Here is a 9,592-nt window from a genome sequence, read left to right on the forward strand (position 1 = left end):
TTTTTTTCTTTGACTAGTGATTATAGGAATATATGCAATAAATGCTGTTTTTTCTGTTTCAGCGGATATATTGCGATATTTTTACATGTATGTATAAAGAATGTACTTTAGCCATTCAAAAACGCTGCAATAGCACGCAAACTGTTGCATCATTCACTGTGATGTATATGCTTATCAAAATTTAATTTTTTGTGTGTAATATATCACATTGTACAATACAAATGTACAATTACAGTGTATGCTTGCATTAAATTTCCAGTTATTTTAAAATTCTGTAAATAAATCCATTAGTTACATGTACATGTATGCAATTATCTATTGATATTTGTTATCACAACACTTTGTATGATCCTCTGTTTATATACATGATACCATTAATTGTTGCTTTTATTTATGATAAACTTTAATCATAAAAACTCTCTCTCTCTCTCTCTCTCTCTCTCTCTCTCTCTCTCTCTCTCTCTATTTCTCTCTCTCTCCGTGAATATCCTGTAACATGGTCATTAATAGAGACTATACATGTACTTTAGACAAATATTTGTAATTTCCCTATACAGCATGTACTGGAAAGTCACACACTTGTTTGTTCTACAGCCGGCATAACAGAGGGAGCAAGTCCGCCACTAAACAGAAGGATACATCTAGATTAGTAAATTATTCTTATTAGTTTGTTTGTTTCTTTTTTATAGGGGGGGGGGGGGGTAGGATACAGTACTTTAATGTGAAGAAAAAATGTGTTAAGATCAGTCCAAGCAGATAATTATAAAAATTAGTCTGACTTTTTTGTATCAAATATAGAGATCAAATTTTTATTTTATGCATTGTTGTAGTTTTCCAATTTTAAAATTACTGAAAAATCGTGTTCGCTTTATAAGTACATTTTAAGTTATGAAATACAGTTCTATTTTCATTATTATAACTCCTCGGTAGTATAGTGGTAAGTATCCCCGCCTGTCACGCGGGAGACCGGGGTTCGATTCCCCGCCGGGGAGATTACATTTTTAAATATTTTTTACGGTTCTCCTTTTTATGTTCAAGAGTGTCGTTTACATTGCGATCGATTATCGATTTTTTTTATTTAAAAAAAAGAAGAAAAGCATCACTTTGAAACAAAATACATGTATATAACGGAAAGTTTTAGTCATAATTTTATTTTATCATTGGGATGGCGGGGGGGGGGGGGGGTCGTGATCATTTGCTGTTTTCCTTTGACTAGTTATATATAGCATAGGAACACCCAACTCAAGGCAATGTGGCTTCACCCTTTGTTCTCTACTTGGAATTTAATTTCTCCACCATTACTATTATATACAATTGGTTTCCACCTCAATCCTCTTTTAGATCAACTTCTTTGTTCTCCACTTTAATATACTTATATGGCTTATGAAATGTGAGAATGAAATGTAGTTTTCCCTATTCTAATTATCTCATCATTCATGTTCTTGCCAAAAAATTCTGGGGTTTATTTTTTTTTCACATGCATAGCTGTGCCATCTTGAATCTGTTGAATGGCTTACAGCTTGTCAATCTATTCTCAGACACGGAAATAGCGTAAAAGAACGGTTTTATTGTTCTATTTATAAACATGTATTTGGTACAGAATTGACAGCAATATAAAGAGAGATTGATACTTTTTATGACAGTATATGTATATGCATCGTAATTCCATCTGATCTGCAACTTCCCTAACTTATCAATATCAAAGTTTCATGATCTATTCCACCATGCATTTGCGTACTCCACCCGGAAGTTACGTATACATGTAACATCAAACTTCAAGGTCTTGTGACTGCGTGCTTCAAACACTCGTGTACCGTAAAACATTAGGTCAAAGCTATGACATTGAAAAAATATGTTCAAATCATGGAAAACACATGTAGTAATTAAAGTCATTTACCGAAACCTAATTATACGGAACTTAAGGTTTAGCTTTATACACGCAAAAATAAAAACTTTTATAAATAGAAAAAAATGAATACTGGCTAACAAAACCGACAAAAAATCTCTACGTTTCGAAGTTTCTTCTGTTTTATAATTAATTACAGGGTATATGTACTGAATTGCACCGTATACATATAATGTTTTATGTCCATGTATCTTGTCTTAATGTTTCTCCTGTATCATCACTCTTCTTGATGAAGACTTGATAAAACCAAAGAATCGGTGTAACGTTTACCTGAAATCAAGATTATTTTTACATTTAAAGTCTGATTTTTGCCTAAAGTTTGGTTAGTGCTTTTCAAAAACCCAAAATATTGTATTTGCTACATTTAGTCAAAATGACTTTAAAATGACCATTGTATATAAGCTTAATAATACAATTGCTTTTCTCTCAAGTTAGAAAAAAAATAATTCCCAAATCACAATCAGACAAAGAAAAGTTTATCTTTTGTAATCCTAATCATGAGTAATAAAATCAGTACTATGTGTATAGATATATGTAGTATATGTATCTGTATAATCTCCTGAGTTGGCCAGCCCCTGGGGGACCAATGAAGTACCAGCACTGACGATGGCATGGACGGCAGTCAAGGCTGTAGTTGCAGCAATGGCCGGTTATTGAACTAGCCATTGACAATTGGTTTGAGCTGTTGTGCGGGTCAGCCGAAGGTCGGGCTTTATTAATGAGCCACTGACCAGACGGAGGGGCTGGTCTGTCTGAACACAGTCGGACATTTGGAGGTCAGGGTTCACAAGTGGACACACGGGGACCGAATTTGGGGCCCAGAGACACTAATTTTGCCTCTGTACATATAGTGCCATTACCTGCAATAAGAGTAGAAAATGTAGAGAAATTTGTAATTTTGTATATCCTAAATAGACTTCTTTAGTATAATATCAAATATAAGCAAATAGTTTATTGAAACGCACCTGGTTGTACTTTAATTAAGGTGTTCAAGGCAAGAAAGAAGTTTATAAAAAATAATGTTAGACAATTTGGAAAGTTCTGATACATTATCTTACTCTTATGGATTCATTGTTCTAATTTTAATTTTCTTTATTAGCAAATCCAAATTTGTAAGACGAGTTGTCGTCTGTTATAAGTTCAAATTCCTAAAAGAGAATGCAGATTTGTTATTTTTGCATGAACATGCCTGCATTGAACGTGAGACAAAGGCAGACTTTTTATTTAACACAAACTGAGCACACCTAATGACCACAAGGTGATTTATTTTCGATTTTAATCACATTCCTCTGAATAAACCTCTTGTACACATTATCGCGGCCTTTTTTATTCGGTAAACATACCCAGTGACCCCTCTTTTTACCATTATTTATATCGAACAGTACTTGCACTGACAATGGGTGTTCAGTGATAAGAATGAAATAAAACAACAGATGTTAGGAACTTGATATGTCGCCAGCATTCACTTTAAAGTACACCATGTTGCACTGTATGCCTGCATAAATCATGTTACTCTGAAGGACTAACAACCGGTGGAATTGTTAACTTTAATTTCCGAAAAAGACCGAAAAATGAGAAATCAAAAAAAAATTTGTTTGTTTTGAAAAAATGGGCATTGTGTTGGAGTATACATACGTTGCACGTTATAAAATCGAGAAATGAGTTTTTATTAAAAAAAAAACAAACTAAGAACTGGTTATGATACAGATATTATTTAAACAATTTGACCCACTGATTTACATGTACATGACACAACCAGCTCGTACCAGATTGATTTAAAATCTGTAACACAAAGGGGGATAAAGGGGCCACAGAATCTACAACATTTATGTATCTATCACCAGGAGTACATATGTAGGTTAAGCCAAGATTTGCAGGCAATAGAAGTTATTTCTGGATTTGGCAGGCCACGGATCAATCTCTGGACGAGGCCTTGGTCACTCGGCCAGTAAGGTAAACCCAGAGGTCACTGTCCGTTTTCAGTAGGTCAGCTATAGTTTGCCATGGCCTTGGTGCCTTGGCGCTTGTTTGTGAAACTCTGCCGTTGTCACGTTCCTGAGTTCCTTTACAACGACCATTAGACGCACTGGGATATATTCAGAACCCTTCACTTTCGATCACAAATTCATGTAGTTCAGATATTGTTTTGAGAACTCGGTCGATCGTAAGAGAGAAACCTACTGATTTTATCTGTCAAGAGTTCCAGCGTTCAAACAATTTCAATTCTTTTCACCGATTTTTTGGGAGGGAGATGCAAATGAAAAAAAATATTTAAACATGATATCCCTGCCTTTTTAAATATAGATTTAGAGTTAAAAGAATGCCAAATGTAAGTGCAAACAACAAAAGTAGTGGGTCACACATTTTAAACAAACGATTTTTTTTCTCATACAATTAGCTAAAAATAAAACGCATGCACTTAAGTGCACTCCATCAGGACGACTTTAGGGCTTTTGTTACATTTTTTTAAGCCTCGCTGTTTTGTGTTTGATCATTGTAAAACACGACAGTCTATTACATGTGTACGGAATTCTGATCGTCCAAATAAAGCTAGAGTTCAGGACCACATGTCGCAAGAGACCCCGACAAGGACAGGACAGAGAGGGCCATGTCAATCGTACCTGTCGTCAAAATGCCCGTCCTTGCTGGCTGTAGACGGTTCGATACGAAACTTCATTGTTTTATGCCCCTGTCCCTCTCCCAACCCTTGACAAGCGCCGCGCCGGCCTGTGAGTAATTTCGTGCGTCTTTCGTGTCTCCTTAGTATGTCGGTTTGCGCAGTGCGATATTTTCTATCTTTGATTAATTTGTTTCATCTAAGTCTATATATATGGGTTTTTAATAATTAAAAATGTGAATTAATTAAAAAAAAAAAAAATTACAGGATTTGAAAAAAACTAATGGATTATTTCATTTATATAAATTTGATAAGTTACATTCATCTTAAACTAAAGTTATGTTAAAACTGTCTTTTTAAATGGTTCAATTTTGTATTTGTTTCCTTTTCAGAATTTAAGGCCAGTAAGTACAATAGCACGTGGACATTGAATTATCATATGATTATTGTGTATATGTATTAGTTCACGGATACCAAACACGCGTGTATTTTGACCATGCAAACGTGTGATAAACAGTCATTCCTAATCAACAGCAAATGTCGGAAAACCTGGGAGAATTGTGACTGTAGACTTCGGAGCCTTCTCTTGTTATTTATCACCAGACGTCACGCGCAGGCAAGATCTGTAGAGAGTGCTTTACCCACACTGCCAAAATTTCCCAGAAAAAGTACAGCCCTAGGTGCTGACATCGGGCACTTTAAGATCCTGGCGGTGGGCGAAGTACTTCGTGGCATGCTAGAAATAGATCAACATTTCGTAATTCCCAACAGCCGTGCCTAGAACAATGTTATCCCATCGACCTTGGAAGTCAGTCAGCCGTTTGCAACCCCATTGACTTAAATCTCTTCGCCCATTTCAATTTTGTTTTAAAATAAATGAAATTATTCTAGAGTACGAGTCAACTTTCGAAAATATCTCCCTGCGCGTTTCATTCCTAGAGCAGACAGATAAAAGTGAGGCGGAAAGTGAAATGCTTGATAAAGATTCTTCCATCTCATGGAGAGGGACCAATGTACGCATATGTCCAGGAACACACGCCGCATACCGGTTAACGTGGCAGTTTCCATTTTTGTCCACAAGGCCCAAAAATATATCGGGCACAAGGTTTAAAGATAGTGCTCTTTGCAAATTTAGATTCTTTGACATCCGAATATAAATCTTTGTGAAGGACACAACAGCCCTGTAAGTTTGTATATACATGTAATATTTTAGAACAATACTCGATAGAAGCATCAAAGTACCGTGTGTACTCGAACAGCGGCTCCTTGTCTGTGCACAGAAATAACCCGCGTTTTAGTGAGAACTGATCAGAAAGAAACTCTGTGTCCTCGGTTGAAATTTAGACTTTTATCAAACGCCCTCAGTCAAAATAGCTGCACATTACTCATTTGTTTTAGCAGACTTTAAGTATAGCAGAATTTGAGTTTCCTTATTGCAGTGTAGGAGACACGTCCGCCGTTACAGACATGTGTTTTATAGCGCAGTATGTCAAGGGTTTCACACTCAAGGTTCAGGGATAGCGGAGCTAGGGGAGCGCCAATTATTTACGTCAGCAGTCGAACCGAGATAAAAATGTAAACAAATATCATTTTACCTCGAATTCCACCTATCATGCGCTCCTTGAGTGAATACAAAGCGTGGTCGGGTGTGTGTTTATGTTGGCATTCCTTGCAGATAAAGGACAGGATGACTCAAATCTTCACCGGTCAGACCGCGCGGGACGGCCAGAGATAAGTCTATGTAGATCTCCACCGTACCTGTCATATCTTTATGTTGACCTTAGACAAAGGGTCTGTTTACATGCGCTTATTACCTGTGTATCGTGTTTCTAACGGGGGTGAAGAATTTTTCTTCTCACCCCCTCCCACACACTTTCCGCAAACAATAAGAATGTATTTAATATTAGATTGATTTCATAACAATAGCATACATATATATATATTCTAATAAGAAAGTATTGTATTATCTTGGCAAATTTCTCCCTTTATCTGAGCAAAGTGAAGGTACTTCAGATATCACGTGGGGAGTTTGTTATGAAAATATAGACTTTGGACCTTGAAAGCACTCTACATGACCGTAGTCTCATTCATGTGTTATTCAGATAAATTCGGTTACTAGCTGTAAGCCCTTCGTACAGAGAACCTGACCTTGGTAACTATAAACATGACCGAAATAGCAATACCCAAACACGACTCGGGCGGCCAACGGTCAGTCATAACAACGCTTACAATGACCCACCCCAGCTGGCCTACTTACTCATTGTGCGAGAACAAACCCCGTCTTATCGAGACCCTAAGGCTTTCTTTGTCGTAATTATTATTGACCTCAGTAAGAGGATTCACGTGGATCGTTCAGGGTTTTATGTAATGTAAAGAGCTGTTCTAAATAAGGTTATTATATGGCTCAATTGATATTTTAAAGTTTTACTTTACAATTTTGCTTAAATGTACATGTAAAGTTTATTTACAAGTTTAATTTGAAATGACATTTATGAAGAAATGTGACACCATAAAGTATACATGTAACATTTAAGTTCATCTTGGCATGGTTCTTGGGTGCTTACTAGTATACTCAAGCAACTTATACAAACATTTGCATGACACACAAAACTTCATCATAAGTATAATTATCCTTTACATTTTACCAACAGAAAACTGTTATTATGCTGTGTTCTAAGTTAAATGCTTGAAAAAATGTAAAATACAATTTAAAAAAAAATTGATTGGATTGAATATAAAAAGGCGTCGTTGCTGATGTTTTTCTTATTTTGAGGATTGATTATAAAAAATTGCGTCGTTGCTGATGTCATAAACTGCCTCTTAAAGTTAACAATGTAAGTTAATATTGTTAAACCAGTATATACATGTGTTTGGAGAAAAGTTACATGTACTTCAGCCTTATCATTGACCTTTCGAATAGCAAAGCGTTCTAGATCTCTTGTGCGTTTACAAATGGGATCCGTGTTTCACATGTCCAAACTATGGCTTTTCTTATCTATAAACAGTATGTGACGTTCAAATGACTTACATTATCAATCTACAGTGGAATTACTTGGAATTTGGAAACTGAAAATTTTTAATGCTATTTAGCTTCGATCTGTGCATACATGTTGCACCAAAATGTACATATAGTAACAGATGGCGAAAATTATAAGCAATGCTTTAACTACAAAGTGCGTCAGCTGCATCACAAAAACTGTTAACGAAAGTGGAGCATTTTGCTAATGTTAACATTTGTTTTCATAGATCTAGATGTCTCCAATGGATTCACGAGCTATGCTGTAAATTTTAAATTACCGGGTAAATATCATATGTATTAACACCCTGTAAGTAGTTTATTTTACAGAAAAGAGCATGATTGTGAATATATTTAATATATACACTTCCATATTCATGTTAAATAAATCAATACATAAACATTTATTTTTTTTTTAGAATTAAACCATTAATAAAAAATATTTTTCTGTTTGGGATCGATACTGAAGGATACACGAGACGTTCCTCAATTTTATATAATTTTCCTTGATATTTTATTCCTTATTTACTAACAATTAAATCTGTCCATTCCCAAAAATTTAGGGTACATTACCAGGCTCTTTTCGGAGCTAGAGTATTTCGAATTTTCCTTAAAATAGCATGCAAAATGCATTGGAATACTTATAAATAAAGTCATACTATATATTTTCAATTAAACACTTTATATCTAAATAAAAGAATCATATAACATAAAAATAAAATTATGAAATTACAAAGTAGAAATCTTCACATTGTGGAGAAAAAGTAGAAAAAAATGGAAGATAGGTCGCGTCTGACCTTAATTTGGAAAATCTTGTATGATTTAGGCAAGCTTGTCTTCAGTGCTCTAAGAACTTAGCCATTCATGTCACAATAATAAAGCACAGACTTCTATCATTAATTTTCCTGTAATGATCGCATGACGTGCTACTAAATTCTTCGGTTCGATTCTTGAATCAAAAGCATAAAATATGGAACCCTTACCCACTCTATAAACTTCACAGTCAGCAATTGGGAGTTTGATTTTGTATCAATATTTCGGCACTTTCTTCATCTTCACCCATGTTCTTTTTATACAGACCAGTGTTTCCCTTGCTGCTTATATTTTAAACAAACAAACATATTGATGAGTTAAGATTATATACTATAAATATAAGATGCGCTCCACAAAAATATGTTACTGAAGAATATGGGCATCCCAGACCAATAAAAATAAAAAATTCCCCCATTCCAGTTTTTTTTTTAGCTTGGTGGCCATTTATATGAGCCCTCCGAACCCCATAATCCCATTTACTGGCATGTCAATTGAGATAACAGGTTTCCGATGTGGGTTTTTGATTTCGTCAGAATGAGAAAAGTCATTGTCAGTTCTGAATGACTAGTTTATGATCCGGGATGTATTAGTGGTTTGTAAATTCACAATCACAAAATCCCACAGTGTTTGTGTAATAACACTAAAGGATCGGAAGGAAGAAGTCTACGATAGATAGTCGAGATCTCCTCAGGGCGAGAAATAGAATAATATATACATTTGAAGGCCAAGATAAAAAAGCTCACTGTCTGTGCTTTATAAGATGACGGAATAGTATGGTAATTGGTACCAGTAAAAGTTGACAAAAATCAAAGTACCGATACGCCATAACTCTGATGTCGCAGACTGACACGGTGACCCTTGGAAAACAAAAGTAATCTAACATCAAAGGTATAACCCCCAAACCTCAATATCTCACCGAAAACGGTGATTTATGTGCGACTTGCAGGAATATTATTCGGTCAGTTGACCGACAAACTCGCAAAATGATAAACGTGCATTGATAAAAATCATAATTTGATCGCAATTTATATATTAAACCTATCGGTTCGCAACACCTTGTGAGTTAGGATACTGAGCGATAACAAATCCGTTTTTCAGGTTCATGTTTCTCTTTTGTTTTTGTAAAGGCTGATATTGGACAAGCCCCCCAAAAACGTTCCCCTTTTATGATCAAGATTATAGTGTGTATATATATATATATATATATATATATATATATATATATATATATATATATATA

At 35.2% G+C, this 9,592-nt stretch overlaps 1 non-coding gene across 1 annotated transcript; it reads left to right on the forward strand.

Moving 5' to 3' along the window:
• Window positions 1-920: 920 nt before the first annotated feature.
• Trnad-guc (transfer RNA aspartic acid (anticodon GUC)) lies at window positions 921-992 on the forward strand. Its single transcript has one exon. It is a non-coding gene; the product is annotated as a tRNA-Asp (tRNA).
• Window positions 993-9,592: the final 8,600 nt, after the last annotated feature.

The sequence above is a fragment of the Crassostrea angulata genome, chromosome 6 (genome assembly GCF_025612915.1).
Source record: "Crassostrea angulata isolate pt1a10 chromosome 6, ASM2561291v2, whole genome shotgun sequence".
Taxonomy (NCBI): domain Eukaryota; kingdom Metazoa; phylum Mollusca; class Bivalvia; order Ostreida; family Ostreidae; genus Magallana; species Magallana angulata.